At 44.9% G+C, this 19,015-nt stretch overlaps 1 protein-coding gene and 1 long non-coding RNA gene across 2 annotated transcripts in view; one reads left to right on the top strand and one right to left on the bottom strand.

Moving 5' to 3' along the window:
* The window catches only part of PACS1 (phosphofurin acidic cluster sorting protein 1), a 144,275-nt gene that overhangs the window by 71,073 nt on the left and 54,187 nt on the right, over positions 1–19,015 (bottom strand). The gene's annotated exons all lie outside the window — the stretch shown is intronic.
* LOC106503757 lies at positions 1,802–12,362 on the top strand. Its single transcript, XR_001297471.2, has 3 exons — positions 1,802–3,957; positions 7,420–7,733; positions 11,635–12,362. It is a non-coding gene; the product is annotated as an uncharacterized LOC106503757 (long non-coding RNA).

Below are 19,015 nucleotides of genomic sequence, written 5' to 3'. Positions count from 1 at the left end.
TATCCGAACAAAACAGGTTCCAAAAAAGAGAATAAACAGCCTGCAGCAGCAGCATCACATCGAGGAACGGTGACTAGCCTTCTCTAAATAGTGGGAAGGGTTTTTCAAGGCCAGCTTTTATTGGGGGATATAATTTATACACAATAAACATAACGCTTACATACAATAAACACGGTGTAACCACCACCGCAATCAAGATGAAGAACATCTCCATCACTCCTAAAAGTTTCTTTGTGCCTTTTTGCAATCGGTACCCCTCCCTCCTCCAGGCCCCAGGCAACCACCGATGTGTCTCCTTGTTACTATATACTGGTTTCATCTTCCAGATTTTCATATAAGCAGAATCATACAATATGCACCTCTTCGCGACTGGTCTTCTTCTTGTGGTGTGTTATCAGCAGTTCCTTTGTACTGCTGAGTAGTATTTCATTGTGCTGCTGTACCACAATTTGCTTATCCCTTCACCTGGTGATGGACACACGGATTGTTTCCAGTCTCTGGCTGCAATGACTGAAGCGGCTATAAATATTTACAGAGATGTCTCTGTGTGTACTTTTGTATTCCTTTCTCTAAGGTAAAACTCTAGGAATGGAATTACTGGGTCCTATGGGGGTGTGTGTGTGTGTGTGTGTGTGTTCAGTCGCTTCACTCATGGCCAACTCTTTGCAATCCCATGGAGTCCCCCCAGTGTGTGTGTGTGTGTGTGTGTGTGTGTGTGTGTGTGTGTATGTGTGTGTGTTCAGTCGCTTCACTCATGTCCAACTCTTTGCAATCCCACGGAGTCCCCCCAGTGTGTGTGTGTGTGTGTGTGTGTGTGTGTGTGTGTGTGTTCAGTCGCTTCACTCATGGCCAACTCTTTGCAATCCCATGGAGTCCCCCCAGTGTGTGTGTGTGTGTGTGTGTGTGTATGTGTGTGTGTTCAGTCGCTTCACTCATGTCCGACTCTTTGCAATCCCACGGAGTCCCCCCAGTGTGTGTGTGTGTGTGTGTGTGTGTGTGTGTTCAGTCGCTTCACTCATGTCCGACTCTTTGCAATCCCACGGAGTCCCCCCAGTGTGTGTGTGTGTGTGTGTGTGTGTTCAGTCGCTTCACTCATGGCCAACTCTTTGCAATCCCATGGAGTCCCCCCAGTGTGTGTGTGTGTGTGTGTGTGTGTGTGTGTGTGTTCAGTCGCTTCACTCATGGCCAACTCTTTGCAATCCCATGGAGTCCCCCCAGTGTGTGTGTGTGTGTGTGTGTGTGTGTGTGTTCAGTCGCTTCACTCATGTCCGACTCTTTGCAATCTCACGGAGTCCCCCCAGTGTGTGTGTGTGTGTGTGTGTGTGTTCAGTCGCTTCACTCATGGCCAACTCTTTGCAATCCCATGGAGTCCCCCCAGTGTGTGTGTGTGTGTGTGTGTGTGCGTGTGTTCAGTCGCTTCACTCATGTCCGACTCTTTGCAATCCCACGGAGTCCCCCCACCCAACTCCCCCACCCCCGGCTCCTCTGTCCATGGGATTTTCCCAGCAAGAATATTGGAGTAGGTTGCCATGCCCTCCTCCAAGGGATCTTCTCAGCCCAGGGATTGAACCCAGTTCTCCTGCATTGCAGGCAGATTCTTTACTGCTGAGCCCCCGGGGAAGCTCCCCAAGGTAAGTATATGTTTAACATTCAAAGAAACTGGCAGCTAGTTTCCAAACTAGCTGCTCCAGTTTACGTTCTCAACAGAAGAGCACCAAAGTTCAGCTGGCCCCACAGACCTGCCAGCACTTGGTATTACTGATCTTTTAAATTTTAACTGTGCTAGTAGGTGTATATGGTAATTCACTGTGGCTGTAAACTGGTTTTCCCTGATGACTAATAATGGAAGATATTATTAACTCCTGGCCATTAGTGTATCTTATTTTGTAGAGTACTCATTCACATCTTTTTGCCCATTTAAAAAATGGAATTAACACCTTGCCATTGAATCATAAGACCTCTTTATCATCCTTGTCAGAGACACAGATTACATCCATTTTCTCCCATACCACGGCCTGCCTTTTCTTAACTGTACTCTCAAACAGCAACATTTTAAATTTCGATAAAATCCACTTTAGCACTCATGTATTTTATGGTCTGTGCTTTTTGCACTGTATTTAGAAAATCTTTTCATACCCCAAAGTCACAAATATTTTCTCTTATTTTTCTTCCAGAAGCTTTATAGTTTTAACTCTTACTTTTAGGCCCCTGATCCACTTTGAGTTATTTTTTGCATAGGATATTAAAGTAAGGGCTAGTGTTCATCTTCTTCCATACAGAAATTCAGTTGGTCCTGCACCATTTTTTGAAAAGACTTTCCTTTTCCCATTGAATTGCCTTGACACTGCTGCTGAAAATCAGCTGTCTATGCGCTTGGATCTGCATGTGTGTGGGTTTGTTTCTGGACTATTCTGTCTCATTTATTCATATATCTGTTCTTTTTGTATCACCGTAACTTTACGGTACTACAAGCAAGTCAAATTCTCTCATTTTGTGGTTCTTTTAAAAACTGTTTTTTAAAACAGCCTATTCTAGTTCTCTCGCATTTCTATGCACATTTTAGACTGGACTTGTCAATTTCAGCAACAAAAATAAAGCAGAAAACTTTACTGAAATTTTATTAAATCTATAGATCATTTTTTAAGTTAGGCTGAGCCAGGTTGTGGCATGTGGGATCTTTAGTTGCAGCATGTGAACCCTCAGTTGTAGCCTGTTGGGTCTAGCTCCATTTCTTTGCCGAAACTTCTCTATCTGTTCATTTATTTTTCCTTTAATTCTGATCATATTTTGCTGTAACACTTTGGTCATTTGTATAACAGCTGCTTTGAAGTCTTGGTCTAAAAAATCCAACATGTGTACCCTCTAAGACACTCAGAATCAGTTTCTATTGAGGGGTTTTTTTGTTTTTTTCCTGAGTATGAGTTACACTTTCCTGATTCTATGTCTAGTAATTGCAGGTTGAAAACTAGACATTGTATATAAGGTGTTGTGGCAACTTTGAACTCTGCTGTGTCCTTCTAAGGATTTTTTTTTTCTAACTGTAGTGGGCAGTTAACTTGCCTAGATTCAAACTACAAGTTGGTCTTTCCTGAGTATGCAGCAGCTGATACATTCGCTCAGTTCTTACAGCTTCTAGCTACTACTTTTTTAGACTGGCTCCTGGGGGCTCCCCTGCACCTGTGTAATTTGGCGGATAGCCAAAGATCTGGGATGCTTATACTCAGATTAAGGGCTCTCACTTTCTGGGATTTTTGTTTTTATAGTTTCCCTCTAATTTTCCAGCTGTTCTGCCAGTCTCAAGGTCTGTCTTCTGACACTCCAAGCCAGTAAGGCTCCAGCTTTCTCCGGCATCAACTATGTACAGATTAGGAATTAACTCGGTTAAAAAAAAAAAAAGGCATCAAATTTACAGATCTTAGCTAGTACAGGTTTATCGTTCAAGGATTAGTTTCTCTCTGGCTGCTCCCTGTTTGTTGTTTTTTCTGGGTCCCTTGGGTCACTCCTGCACATTTAGCGTTTAACAGTTTTAATGGTTAATTTCACATGTCAACTTGGCTGGGTTAGGGGGTGTCCAAATAGATGGTGAAACGTTATTTCTGGGTGTGTCTGAGGGTGTTTCTGGAAGAGAGGAGCATTTAAATTGGTGAACTGAGTAAAGCAGGTGGCCCTCCCCAGTGTGGGTGGTTATTATTCAATCCACTGAGGGCCTTAAATAGAACAGAAAGGTGGGAGAAGGGCAAATTTGTTCTTTCTCTTTGCTTGAGCTGAAACATCCATCTTCTCCAGCTACTGGACTTCGGCATCCCTGGGTTTTGGGTTCTTAGACTCAATCTGGGATTTGTACCATCAGCCTTCTAATTCTCAGCCCTCTGGACTGAGACTGAATTACACCACCAGCTTCCCTGGGTCTCCAACTGCAGGCTGCAGATGGCGGGTCTTCTCCACTTCCCTAATCATGTGAGTCAACTCCTGTAATCTATCTCCTACCTACCTGCCTACCTACAGCTCTTCTATTGGTTCTGTTTCTCTGGAGAATCTTGACTAATGCGACAGTCAACCAGGGATCTGGGCTGAGTTTTTACTCAGCTGCTAGGCCTCACCCTTTCTGCAGCTCTCTTGCTTCCAGGATTTCCCCTTCTATTTCCCCTGCTCTCCATTCCTGAGCCCCCTCCTCTGTCACCTCTGCCTTGTAGGGTTTCAGTCTTCCCCTGTCATTTCCATTGCAGCCACCGTGGGGACTGAAGCACACCATCAGGCAAAAAAACCCACAAGTCTGCACATCCTACTCCTTCCAATTACAACTTTTTTTCTCCTCTAGCTTCTGCTTTTGGGTGTTTTTAGTAGTTTCTTTTATTTTGTCCAGATTTGCTAATTATCCTCTGTGGGAGGGCTTGAGGAACCACTTCAGTCTATCTCCTCTACTGGCAATTTCCTAATCCAACTGAGAATAATTTACAACTCAATATACTTTTTAGATGTTTTTTTTAAAAACAACATCTTACCTTTAAGAAACACAGCACTATACAAAACATTTATAAGTAATACAAGTTTAAAAATAATGAACAACAATCTCAATGGGAAAGATCTGATTGTTTTTAGAAATTTAAGTCAAGCAGTTCACGTGTTTCAAGCAATAAAGTCAAAGGTAGAAAAGTCTTGGGACTGTTCTTCCTGTTTTAATAAAGAGGAAACATAAAATAGAACATAGGAATGGGATGGAAGAAATGTGAATAAATTCATCAGTTTTGTTCCCAATATTTTTCTGATGTACTAAATAGACATGTAAAAAAAAAGGAGAGGAGAAACATAGGAGGTGGGAGGTAGAAGGTAAACTGCTGCTTATAAACAAAGCACTTGATTTAGTAAATCCCACAATTCTAAATCACAGTTAGTGTTATGCTGTAGGTTACTTTTGTATGTGTGTGTGTGTGCAAAGTATTACTGATACACTGTAGAAAAAATACTTATTTTCAAAATAAATAGCAAAGTGAAAGAAACATTCCTATAAACCTCTAAGGAAGCTCACTGTTAAAAATCCAAGGAAAAATGTGTACGTGTGTGTGAATATGTGTGTTTCTGTGTACCCCACCCTTTGAGCAGATACTTCTGTGCTTCTCTCGCTTTCCTTTTTTAACCAAATGGATCTTACTGTTCATATTTTATAGCTTATGTTGATTAAATGGACACCCTTCCCTGTGAGTAATTTTTCCGGAGGAAATCAGCAGACTGTCTTCTTCATGGTGTGCGGCCATGGTATTTCTACTCAGGGCATGTTTTTCTTTTAATTCTCATTTCTGTTTTTAGACCTGAATTCCTAGGGGGTGCCCCCGAGCCTGCAGGGTTTAGTGACCAGCAAACGATTGGTTAAAGGTCGTGCTCACACATCTGGGGCCAGCTAGGCTCCTAAGCTCTGCACATCGATCTGTGTAGGGTTAAGAACACACAGCTTGGGTCTGCCCCCAGTGTGACTTTCTGCTGGACCCTCCTGCATCTCTTCTGTACATTCAGCTGCCCAGCTGACCGGGGCTGTGCGGAGAGCTTGGGGCCCCTCAAGTCTTACCTATGGGCAGTACACAGCTTCCAGTTGGTCAGGGATGCGTGGAGAGCTTTTCAAGCCTTTCTGCGGCTGTGTCATTTCCAGGATCTCGGCTAAGGCTCTGAGTCGACCGTGGTTTGTTGTCTGACCTGAGTGGGACAGCTATTTAGGCAACCAGAGCTGCCTGTCCACTTGCCACTGAGACCACAACTTTCACTGACGAGGGGAGCGGACTGTTTTTTTTTTTTTTTTGTCAGAGAAACAGAACCTCTTCTGCTCCGAATGAAACGGGTTTCCTCCAGCAGCCGGAACTGGTACATTAACGGCATGGGGGTGGCAGGGAGTAGTCCCAGACCAAGAACATCATAAACTCCCACTGTCCTTATCTAAAGTTCAGCAGCTTCTTATGGATAAATGCTTCTCGATTTGCTGCTGGCGTGAGTTCTACTTCCGCAGGCCTGAAGTGGCTGTTTTTGCCAACTTGGTCCAGTTTATCATTGTTTATCGAGGAGAGATTTGTTCACTTCCCCACTCCCCTTACCAGAGTCCTGTCTCTGTCCTTAGCTATTTTTTGAATCTTCTTTGATCTCCAATGTATGACACGGCCACATGACATGACACCACTTTATAAGTCAAATCCAGGGTCATAAAGGCAAGTGAACATTTCTCATGCCTAGCTGTCTTCCTACACTATTACACCAGGTACTTCTAGGTCCTGAGAGAGCAATATATAACTTTTTCTTTTTCCTATTTTTTTTTTTGGCTACACCATGCAGCATGCAGGATCTTAGTTCCCTGACCGTGGATCAAACCTGTGCCCCCTGCGGTGGAAGTCTGGTGTCTTAACCACTGGACTGCCAAGACCCAAAATAAAACTTTTTAAAAAATGGCTCTACAATTCTTCCCTGGTGGCTCAGACAGGAAAGAACCTGCCTGCCGATGCAGGGGACCCAGGTTCAACCCCAGGGTCAGGGAGATCCCCTGGAGAAGGGAATGGCTACCTCCTCCAGTATTCTTGCCTGGGGAATTCCACAGACAGAGAACCCTGGCGGGCTACAGTCCACGGGGTCACAGAGTTGGACATGACTGAGTGACTAACACAACAAAAGTCTACCAGGTCTCAAAGTGAACCAAACGCCTGAGTTTCCTTCAGGTCTTATCTGGGTACCAGAAGCGAGTTTCACCTTCATTCTTCTATGGAAGAAGGTGCTCCGCCACTTCCTGGTCTCCTTGCCTTAAGACACGCATGCTCTAGTTGGCCGGCGTCTCGAGTCACCGGGCTCCTGAGAGCTGGTTAACCAATCCCCAGTGAAGGCAGACAGCCCTGAGAGCTTCTACATTGATTTGTACCAATAACAAGCCTGGGATTTATTTTCCGTCACTCTCATAAACCTTGTTTCCTCTCTCGGTGTGATACAGTATCTTTGTGGAATAGAAACTGCAGTCTACTGCTGGAACTTACCCTGCTAATATTGCAAACCCTCACACGGCTTGCTTTGGTAATCCAGCAAACAGGTACTATCGCTGCTATCTGTTCATCTCTGTTCATTTTCTTAGAGTCCGACTCGAGAAAAGGCTAAATACAGTCAGTTATCAGTCAGAGGCAAATAGGAGTTAAAGCTCAAGGGTTTCTGATTCTTAGTTCTGCCTCCTAAAAGCATTCTTCAACACTGTTATTGTGTTGACACTGTGAGTTCCTGAAAAAGCATTTATTCCCCGCACCCCATCCTCAATGAACTGCAAATCACTTTTGAAATTTCTTAAAAGGCATTTCTTCTCAGAAGTCTTCAGCAGCCCAAGACTTCCCAGACTGAGTATTACACATTAATCTGGGCAAACATCGTGGCAAAGGGAATTTCTCATTTATTGCTTCCCTTGGGTAGGTGGTACCATGTGACCTGTTGACGCAAGGGAGCAGAGTGGTCGCTGGCCTGACCAGATCCGGTCCAGCTGAGGACACAGTGACGGCACCGTGATGAAATGACCACACATGCTCCGCTGCTCAGCTCGGCAGCTGCTCCAGGATGTTTGCCCAGCACAAGCCTGGCCCAGGCAGCGTGGGAGGAAGGAATACGCCACCCGACGAAGGTGGAAACGCCGCAGATCATGTCACTTCCAGACAGCAAAAGGTTTTAAGTAATCCACACAGCGTCCCCGGAAGCCAGCAGTCCATTACAAGTGGAGTTTAACTGATAAGGTGGGGTGGATTACACAGAGGTAATTCAATTGCAAGACTCTTGACAACGCCATAATCTAATACTGCTCGGGAGGGAAATCACTCCTCTTGTTTGGCTCTTTCATTAACAGAACCACCTGACTGCAGTCGAAAACGCTGCATCAGGAGGAACGGCCTCTCGAACAGCCTTTACTGGATGGAATGACCTGACTCACCTATAAATCACAGCATTTCTAGTCTAGTCAAACAGCCGAATCAGTGTAGACTAAACTTTGGATTGTGAGTCACTCTGTTTTCTCCGTGATGGAATTCCAGATACAAACACCATTTAGGGGAATTTGGGGTTTTTCAAGTGAAGGTGGCTAACGTGTAAAGGGAGAGAAGGTAAAAACACTGGACACCATTCAGGTCAATGCAGCGTCTCAGGGCTGTTCCCGCAGAACGCTGCTGTTGTTCAGTCACTGAGTCGTGTCTGACTCTTTGCAACCCCGTGCACTGCAGCATGCCCAGCCTCCCTGTCTCTCACCATCTCCCAAAGTTTGTTTAAACTCATGTCCACTGAGTCGGTGATGCCATCCAGCCATCTCATCTTCTGTTGCCCCCTTCTCCTTTTGCCTTCAATCTCTCCCAGCATCAGGGTCTTTTCAAGGAGTCAGCTCTTTGCATCAGGTGGCCAAAGTACTGGAGCTTCAGCTTCAGGATCAGTCCTTCCAATGAATATTCAGGGTCGATTTCCTTTAGGATTGACTGGCTTGATCTCCTTGCAGTCCAAGGGACTCTCTAGAGTCTTCTCCAGCACCATAATTCAAAAGCATCAATTATTTGACGCTTAGCCTTCCTTATGGGCCAACTCTCACATCCATACATGACTACTGGAAAAACCATAGCTTTGACTAGACAGACCTTTGTTGGCAAAGTGATGTTGTTTTTTTCTAATATGCTGTCTAGGTTTGTCAAAGCTTTCCTTCCAGGGAGCAAGTGTCTTTTAATTTCATGGTTGTAGTCACCATCTGCAGTGATTTTGGAGCCCAGGAAAATAAAATCTGTCACTGCTTCCACTTTTTCCCCTTCTAACTTCCATGAAGTGATGGGACCAGATGCCATGATCTTAGTTTTTTGAATGCTGAGTTTAAAGCCAGCTTTTTCACTCTCCTTTCAGCCTCAGCATGACGCTCTTTAGTTTCTCGTCACTTTCTGCCATTAGAGTGGCATCGTCTGCCTATCTGAGACTGTTGATATTTCTCCTGGCAATCTTGATTCCAGCTTGTGATTCATCTAGCCTGGCATTTGGCATGATGTACTCTGCATATAAATTAAATAAGCAGGGTGACAATACACAGCCTTGACATAATCTTTTCCCAATTTTGAACCAGTCCGTGTTCCATGTAAGGTTCTTACTATTGCTTCTTGACCTGCATACAGGTTTCTCAGGAGACAGGTAAGGTGGTCTGGTATTCCCATCTCTTCAAGCATTTTCCAGTTTGTTGTGATCCACACAGTCAAAGGCTTTAGCAAAGTCAATGAAGCAGAAGCAGATGTTTTTCTGGAATTTTCTTGCTTTCTCTGTGATCCAATGAATGTTGGCAATTTGATTTCTGGAAGCTCTTGGTTCATGTACTACTAAAGCCTAGCTTGAAGCATAACCCTACTAGCATGTGAAATGAGTGCAATCATACAGCAAGCAGTGTTAGATGGCAGCTGACTTGAACTTTCCCTGCTCTTCCCCTTCAGGAGTTCCAGTCCTGTCTGGTTTAAACTAATAGCTCTTAATTATAGAAAGCACCAGGCTTAACATATGACATAAATAGTTTACGTCCTCTTTTTTCATAAGATGCTGATTCATAAGAGATGAGCACATTCTACCTGGGTTCTAGAAAAACTCTGTGTGTGTGTGTGTGTGTGTGTATGTGTGTGTGTGTGTGTGTGTGTGTGTGGTGGGGGGCGGGGGGTGGTTCCCTGATGGCTCAGTGGTAGAGAATCCGCCTCCCAATGCAGAAGACACGGGTTTGATCCCTGGATCAGGCAGATGCCCTGGCGAAGGATATGGCAACCCACTCCAGTATTCTTGCCTGCCAATCCTCACGCACAGAGGAGCCTGGCATGCTACAGCCTAAGGGGGGGTCACAAAAGAGTTGGACACAACTTAGCAACTAAGCAACATTACACACACACACACACACACACACATTCATATATGTATCTTATGCATATATATGTATTTTAAAGGCTGAGCCAAAGAATTGATGCCTTCGAATTATGATGCTGGAGAAGACTCTTGAGAGTTCCTTGGACAGCAAGGAGATCAAACCAGTCAATCCTAAAGGAAATCAGTCCTGAATATTCACTGGAAGGACTGATGCTGAAGCTCCAATACTTTGGCCACCTGATGCTAAGAGCCAACTCATTGGAAAAGACCCTGAGGATGGGAAAGAGCGAGGGCAGGAGAAGGGGGTGACAGAGGATGAGATGGTTGGATGGCATCACTGACTTAACGGACATGAATCTGAGCAAACTCCAGGTGACACTGAATGACAGGGAAGCCTGGCATGCTGCAGTCCATGGGGTTGCAAAGAGTCAAGACACGACTTAGCAACTGAACAAAAACAACAATGTCCTTTAAATCTATTCGGTGTTAATAACATTAGTGATGAGAAAATACTTTCCATACCCACCAAGATGTAACTTAAAGATATAAAAATAATACCGCATTAAGTACATAGAAAGTTCAAGATAAATACCTTTCAAGACTTTATAAAGTGGAATAACACTGCTGCACCACAGACAACAAAATACAGAATGCACATGAAACAATGGATGTGATGAACATATTCTCTGCAGCACTGTTTGTCATAGCAAGAAAGGGGAAACAATATAAGCTTCTTTCCTCGCTTTCTGAAATAAAATCCATGAGGAACTTCCCTGAACATTCCTAACCAATACCCTCTTATACTTCAGGAAGATTTCTTAGCTAGAAGTCAGTCAGAACTCTCCCTGTTTCTGGGTTCTGCAGCTGTAGCTCAGAAGCTTCAGCATCACTTCAGAGCCCATGAAAGATGCAGAACTCCAGACCCACCAAATCAGAAGCTGTATCTTAACCTGACGCCCAGGAGATCCGTACACATATTAACATTTGAGAAGCAATGGCCTGCAGCACATTTTCAATGAAGCTTTCAATGACATGTAAGAGCTTGATTCTGAGTCCACGTTATGAGAGTCATCAATACAGGGGTGAAGATTGGTTTTGTCAGATTCAAGGAGGCTTCTTTTACCTGTGGTCTGGCACTATCTGAGCAACCACTGTCAGTATTTGGGACTCAGCACATCAGACAAGCTAAAGCCAATTGGTTCCATGATGTTCTCAGGTTGTAAGCACTAGCTCACAATAGGATTTATTTAAGAAATTAATACCAAAAGTCAGAACTTCTAATCTCTTTTCATGGTGTGCCTGAGAATCACGCTTCTCAAACTTTGGTGTGCCTGAGAATCACCGGGGGAACTTGCTTGAAAAGAAAGAGACTAGTTCAACAGTAATGAGACTGAACAACAAGGGGGCTGAGCCCAGGGGGCTATGGTCCATGGGGTAAAGAGCAAGACTGGCACCTGAGCAAACCTGAGAGCAAGTGCCTCCTTAAATATTGCAGCCAGAGCTTCTCGCTGGACTTACCCTGGTCTCCATCCTGTACAGAGTGAGTCTATGGACCAGCAGCACCAGCATGGACTGGAGCCTTACTAGAAGTACAGAATCTTGGTCCAACTCCAGAGCTAGTGAGTCAGAATCTGTACATCAACCAGATTCTCAGGTCATTCCTATGCACATTAAAGTTTGAGAAACAATGAAAATAAGGGATGTCCAAATAAAGTCTTGCAAAAATACTAAAATTCCACAGTCTTTCTAACATATCATGTTGCATCTCTGCTACAGGAAAGAATTAACAGTGGCCTTCCACCGATGTTCAAAGGACAGCCCTACACTGGTCAGTATTTCTGTAACTCTTTTAATCGATGACCTGGATAACGACATAAAAGAGGTGCTTATTAACCTGCAGATGGCACAAAGCAAGAAGCTGCTGGTGCAAGAAGCAAGAACCAGGCCATCCTGACGGGCCAGATGACAGGCTGAACAATGAACTATAATAAGTATATTAAAAGTTTTACATTTCAGCTAAAAATGTTAATAACAAGGGTATAAGAAGGGTGATGGCTTGCTTGGCAGCAAAACATATGAAAAATCCTGGGAATAAGTCCAAGAGTATATCATGAATTTAACATAAGGCATTTCAAATCAGTGGGAGAAAATGAATCATCTAATAAACGGTGTTGGAGTAACTGGGTACCTCACTGAAAAACAAATAAATTTGAAACTCCACCTCACATTTTATATCAAAATAAACTCCAGAAGGAACCAAAGATTTAAACATTAAAAACAAATCCATTAAAGTACAAGAAGAAAGTATGCAGAAAATACTTTTAAGATAACCTCAAAGTGAGTGAGGTCTTTCTAAGCGGGAACAAAATCCAAAGGATATAAAATCCAGAGGCTGTTTTTAAAATGTTGATACATTTTATTACTGTAAGAAAAAAAAGATCAGAACTTCCCTGGCAGGCCAGTGGTTAAGACTTAGCACTTCCAGTGCAGGGGGTACAGGTTTGATCCCTGGTGGAGTTACTAAGATCCTACATGCTGTGTGGCATGGCCAGAAAAGAAAAAACCAACCAAACAAACAAAACACCAAAGCAAACCCCCAAAAAATCTGCATGGTAAACACCACTGTAAACAAAGCCTGAAGAAAAATGACAACATGAGGGGAAATTTGATAACTCATAGCAAAGACGTAGGGCTAAAAACTTCCCAAATCATCAAGAAAAAAGCCCAACATGCCCAAGAGACAGCTCAGCCCAGAAAGACTCAGGAGGCTGAGGGCTGGCCTCCAGTAGCTGAAAGGCGTTCTTAGGGAAGAGTGAAAAAAACTGAGTCATAGGTTGCTATAAATGGCTGACTCGGGATTGATGGTGGAAATTCCCATGGGTTTAAATGTCAGCTGAACATACAGAAGAACTTTCTAAGAATTAGGCCAAGGCTAACTGGCCAACTTTTAGGAAATTTTTGGAAGGGAGGACCCCATAAGGTGGGAAACGAAGCAACATGATCTTTGAGGTTCCATCAAACTCCAAAATTATACAATCCTGTCCCAAAGATGACATCACCTCTGGAAAAGTTAACCGCACAAAATCAAACAACGTGAGGCACTCACAACGCCAGAGACTGGGAACCATGGTGCTCCTCACTTTCCACTCTAAGTACAGTGCTCTCTCGGGGAGGGGAAATAGGGGGACAGGATAAATGATTTATGGACTCATGACTGCTGTCCTCAGCAGTACTTTGAGGGGGTTTTTTTTGTGGTGAGGTGTTGGCCAATTCTGTTTCATTCATTACTCCTTCCCCTTCATTACTAAAAGCAAAAGAAGGGTTCTGAAAGACAGTGAATTAAGGCTGGAGAGGTAAGCATGAGGTCTCAGCAGTGTCGTTCTTTGTTGCATAAAACTCATGATGCATAACCCAAGAGAGATCCGTAGATGCCAACGTTGCTTTCTCTACAGTCTGATTATGAGCTGAAAAACACAAACAAAAATTCAGCTTGCAAATGGGCTATATTCCAGAAGTGAGTTTTGCAAGTGGGCTGGGTAGAATTTGAAACAGCACTAAAAATGTGGGGAGCTGGAGAAGGAAGGCCAGGAGGAAGCAGGCTCCTCAGCCAGCCTCTCAGGCTGGACATGGTGAATCCACAAAGTGTCTGAGATACTGAGCATCAACACCTCTTCCGGGTAGCAGGAAATCCCACAGGAATACTTGTACTTGATAAGGTAAAGTGAAATTGAAGAAGCGTTTTATTTATTTTGAATTCTAATACCATGGACAAAGCAAATTTAGTTGAAGGAGGTTGAGAACAGGAACAAAAATCTATTAAGATTCTGAAGGGAGGGACTTCCCTGGTGGTCCAGTGGCTAAGACTCCGTGCTCCCAAAGCAGGGGGCCCAGGGTTCCATCCCTGGTCAGGGAACTAGATCCCACAAGCCCCAACTAAGAGTTCACATGCCACAACCAGAAAGATCCTGTGTGCCACAGCAAAGACCGGTGCCACCAAACAAATAAATAAATATTAAAAAAAAGAAGAAAGACTCTGAAAGCAGCTCTTGACGGACCCCAAGAGCTCTAGAAGTTGGCCACAGTGAGCCTTTATTGTGGCATCTAATTTCACTTCAAAATCTGGTGCTTCCTTTTGCCTTAATAAGGACATGCCACTAAATGCTTTTTAGCCATGATGGGGGAAAGCTTTTAATTCAAAAGCATAAAGCAAAGATCCCCATGGCTCCCCCAGCAGCAGCCTCAGTGGCCCTGGCCCACCTGGTTCCCTCTGCCGGTGTCTCGTGGTTTTATTTCTGTCCTTCTGTCTAAGGCAGGATACAACAGCCTCAAGCCCTGCTTCTTTCCACCTGTGACACAGAGCTTGAACGTTGTGTATCATGGCTTTTTGTTTATTTTGTTCAGAAATTAAAAGTAAACCAAAAAAACAAATACATACAATGAAAAGAGTGGGGACAAAAAACAAGATGCTTTTGGGGTAACAGATAAATCAATAAGAAGCCCGAAGAGGAGGTAAGAAGGGTTAGCTGAAGCATAATTATCTAAAATGCAAGATGGAACAAAAGCGCATCAAAGGGGGGTAGGGAGAGAAACTCCCCCCCGCCCCCCACGCGAGGGTGGGAGCAGAGGAAGGTGGCACCGTGGTCGTGTTCTCCACGGGCCATCAGGGGGCGCCGTCAGCCAGGACAACCTGGCTGCTCCAGGTGGGACTGCCTTAGAGGATGCTCCCAACCTGGGAAAACTACACTAAGCTATAAACCACTGGAACTGCTTTCAGAGCCAGGCGACTGGGAGAAAAATAACAAAAACAAACAAGACCAGTTATCTGCCATCTGCTTCTGTATTTGCTTGTCCAGATCAGAAAGGACAGGGATAAAGCGTCACTTCAGGCCCAAAAGGAAGAAACGCCAGGAGGGAAAGCGGGAGGAATGTCTTCCAGGAGCCCCTGCTGCTCTGACCCCCGGCCCATCCTCCAGCAGCACCCAGCCCACTGAGGCCCCTCGCAGCCAGGCTGCAGGGCAGGAGCTTGAAGTGGAAAGGGATCTGGGGTGAGGGCAGGGCTGAGAGGCCTGGAGCAGTGACCTCAACGATAAGTATGTTTCACAGATGTGCTAAAGCTAACTCTTCATATCTCTGAGAAATGAGAATAAACACAGGGTGTATTTCACAGGTGGCTGAAAAAGTAGGAAGCTAAAGGTCTCACCCAGTATCACACTTAACCCAGACAAATATTACTGGTGTAACTGTTTTACTGGTCTGTTTTTTTGTTTTGTTTTGTTTTTCCCATTAGACTCTACAGATTCACAATTTTTAAAAAAAAGGCAGAAAGTATTGCTTTAAGGTACATTTCACAAAAAGATCTGCCAAATATCAGAGCCTGGACAACACACGCAAGCCAATCCGTTCCTTCAGAAGCAACTTTGTGTGGCCCTCCTCCCCCAAACCTGCGTGCAGGCAGAATCTTTCCAAGACCCTTGACCTGTATGATATTACATTACAAACCAGGAGCCTCACAGAGTCTCACTGGCTGTTCCGATGACCTGGACGAGGGTAGGCAGCATCCTCAATCCCAAGTGTCAGTCAGCAGCGATGCCTCCGGCAGCCACAGGAGAAGGCAAAGAGGAAAGCAAGAGAAAAGAAGGCTGAGGGTTCGTGCAGAGAAGAGAGAAGAAGGGGAGTAGAAAAATGAACACATAAAATAGACAGAAAGGGCAAAAGCTGGTTTCGTAGCTGAGACTATACAGGGTGTCCCCAATGTCATCCCGTGATGTCCCGGGGACTGACTCCTCTCCCCTCTTCCTACAGTGAAACAGGGATAATAATTCATCTATGCAATTTTAACAATTTTGGCTTAACATGTATATGACATGACTACATGTAAGAGATACAGTTTTGTTTGTCTTCTGGCCGTGCTGTGTGGCTTGTGGGATCTTAGTTCCCCCACCAGGGATCAAACTGGAGCCCTCGGCAGTGAAAGCGCAGAGTCCTGACCACTGGACCACCAAGAAATCCCCTAGAAATACTGTTTTCACATCAGACACCAGTGTTTAGGAGCTGGCCCAAAGCAGGTGATGGGCTTTCAGAATTCAGGGGAGCAGATTTGCTTTGAGAAGAGGGTAGGGGGCACAAACTGCCGGGTGCCTGCTAGGTGTTTTCACGTTATTTCATTTACTCCTCACCGAACTCCCAGGTGGCGCTAGTGGGAAAGAACCCACCTGCCAATGCAGGAGACAGACCTAAGAGACGTAGGTTCGATCCCTGCGTTGGGACGATTCCCTGACGGAGGGCATGGCAACCCACTCCAGTATTTCTGCCTAGAGAATTCCAAAGACGGAGGAGCCTGGTGGGCTATGACCCATAGGGTTGCAGAGTTCGACATGACTGAAGCGACTGATCATGAACATCAATAAGATATGCATTATCTCTGCTCCATAAATGACAGAACATATCTAGCGAAGATAAGTGACTTGCCCAAGGCCTCAAAACCAGTAAGCAGCAGAGCCAGAACGTAATCGTAGGTGCTCTGAAATGACAGCTGCCTGCCTCTCCCTGAGAAGCCAAGAGCAGCTCCTCCAGCCAGCAGCACACCGACCGTGTCCAGCCAGCAGCACACCGACTGTGTCCAGCCAGCAGCACACCGACCGTGTGGGACTCTTGGCTGCAAGAGACAGCGCCTCGAAAGCCCATTCATTCATTCGAAATAGACCTCCTGCCACAAATCTAGAGGACAGCTGCAAACACCAGTACCATGAAGGACACAGGCTCCGGCACCCTAGTCTCGGAAAGCTGGCTGTAAAGCAGTATGAGGGAGTGAGGTAATGAATATGCCCGAGAGATATGCCGTCAGAGAGCAACAATGACAACCCAAAACAAGACGGAGACAGGAGAGTGGGGCAAGGGTCCTAATTCAGACTGAGCGGTTAGGAAAGGCTGAGAACTCAGACAAGAACCAGCCATGCAAATAGTGAGTGGCAGAACATTCCAGAAGAGAATCACATGCAAATACCCCCAGGAAGAATCAGGCTCAGAGTGCAATAAAGGGCAGACCTGTCTGGCTGGAGCAGAACCAGGGATGAGGTTAGATGGATACACAGAGGGGTTTTGTTGGTCCTGAGGCTACGTAAACAGAGTCTGTGTTATATTCTGATTGGAAAGGATCAGAGGGTTTTTAAACAGGGAAGTGTCGAGCTCTGCCCAGTGTTTGGGAGAGGCTCCTCTGGCTGCTCAAGAACTGGAGGGAGGCCACCCTGAAAGCAGGGAGGCCACGACCGGCACCCAGAAGACAGATGATGGTCCAGACACGGTCTAGGGCAGGGGTGGGTGGAGCTGAAGAGACAGCGACAGATTTCTGATCTCTTCTGGAACTGTATAGAACAGGACTTGCTGATGGATTGGAGGGTGGAACTGAGAAAGGAGAGCAGCAGAGAGGCCTCCGAGGTTGTCAGCTTAAGAAGCAGGGTGGATGGTGATACCATCCATTCATTTTCCTTAGATGAGTAAAGACTGCGAGAGTTTGTTGTTTTTTTTAATGGGAAAGGGATAAAATAAAGAGATCTGTTTTACCAACTTTAACTTTGAGATGCTGTTGCTCAGTTGCTCAGTCGTGCCCGACTCTTAGCGGCCCCATGGACTGCATGCAGCATGCCAGGCTTCCCTGTCCTTCCCCATCTTCCTGAGTTTGTTCAAACTAATGTCCATTGAGTCGGTGACGCCATCCAATTATCTCATCCTCTGTTGCCCCCTTCTCCAGCCCTCAATTCTTCCCAGAAGCAGCGTCTTTTCCAATGAGTCCACTCTTCGCATCAGGTGGCCAAAGTATAGGAACTTCATCATCGTTCCTTCCAATGAATATTCAGGGTTGATTTCCTTTAGGATTGACTGGTTTGAACTCCTTACTGTCCAAGGGACTCTCAAGAGTCTTCTCCAGCACCACAGTTTGAAAGCATCAATTCTTTGGTGCTCAGCCTTCTTTATGGTCCAACTCTCACTAGAGAAGGGAACGGCAATTCACTTCAGTATTTTTGCCTTGAGAACCCCATGAACAGTATGAAAGAGCAAAAAGCTTGAGATAACTGTAAGACATTCAGATGGAGCTACGAGGGAGGCAGTGGGTACACAATTCAGAGATGAAACAACCAAACTAAAGATGCAAATTTAAGAGACACATATAAACCTAATGTGTTTCTTCTAATTAGAAGAAAATATAGGATAGTTTCTTAGTGACCTGAGGATAGTAAAGGGTTTCTTACGGTATCAGAAATATAGGATTTCTGCTGAATAAAGGACACTTTGAACAAAGCTTACAGATGGGTCAGGCCAGGAGATGACAGCTGCGTCATCAATAACTAACTAAGGATGGCTCAGACAGTAAAGAATCTGCCTGCAATGTGGGAGACCTGGATTCGATCCCTGGGTTGGGAAGATCTCCTGGAGGAGGGAATGGCAACCCACTCCAGTATTCTTGCCTGGAGAATTCCATGGACAGAGGAGCCGGCAGGCTAGAGTCCCTGGGGTCACAGAGAGTCAGACACGACTGAGCAACTAACACTTTCACTTACAGGATTAAAACCTGGAACCTATGAGGAACTTCACTGGAAACATAGGAAAAGGATATGACCAGGTCATTCATAAAAGGGAAATCCCTTTATATATCCCTGTAGTATACACAGAGATCCTCGTCCTCACTTAGCAATCAGAGGAACAGGAATTAAAATAACAGCGGACACCCCTGGTGGTCTGATGGCTAAGACTAGCGCTCCCAGTGCAGAGGGCCTGGGTTCAATACCTGTTCGGGGAACTAGATCCTACGTACTGCAACCAAGACCCCCGTGCAGCCAAATAAACAAATAACTTTAAAAAACCAAACCAAACAACAAAATAACATGCTACATCCATCAACTGACAAAACTCTGACAATCAGATCTTGAGTGCTGCATTCTGTGGCGGGAATAGAAAGGGAGCAGTCATGCTTAGCAGTTTAACTTCATGCTTCGTGAAGTGTGAGTGAACTCAGGGAACTAACAGGCTTGTTGGTATTTAGCTGGAAAAACTCTTGTTCAAGCTCCTAAGAAGATACACATGAAGTCTTTCATCAGAGCACTGTGTGCAGCGTAGGAAGCTGGAGAACAAGCTAAGCATCCATCTCTAGGGGGAAACAGAG

Source organism: Capra hircus, chromosome 29 (assembly GCF_001704415.2).
Source record: "Capra hircus breed San Clemente chromosome 29, ASM170441v1, whole genome shotgun sequence".
Lineage (NCBI taxonomy): Eukaryota > Metazoa > Chordata > Mammalia > Artiodactyla > Bovidae > Capra > Capra hircus.
The sequence above is the reverse complement of the archived record's forward strand: the minus strand, read 5'-3'. Positions and strand labels throughout refer to the sequence as shown.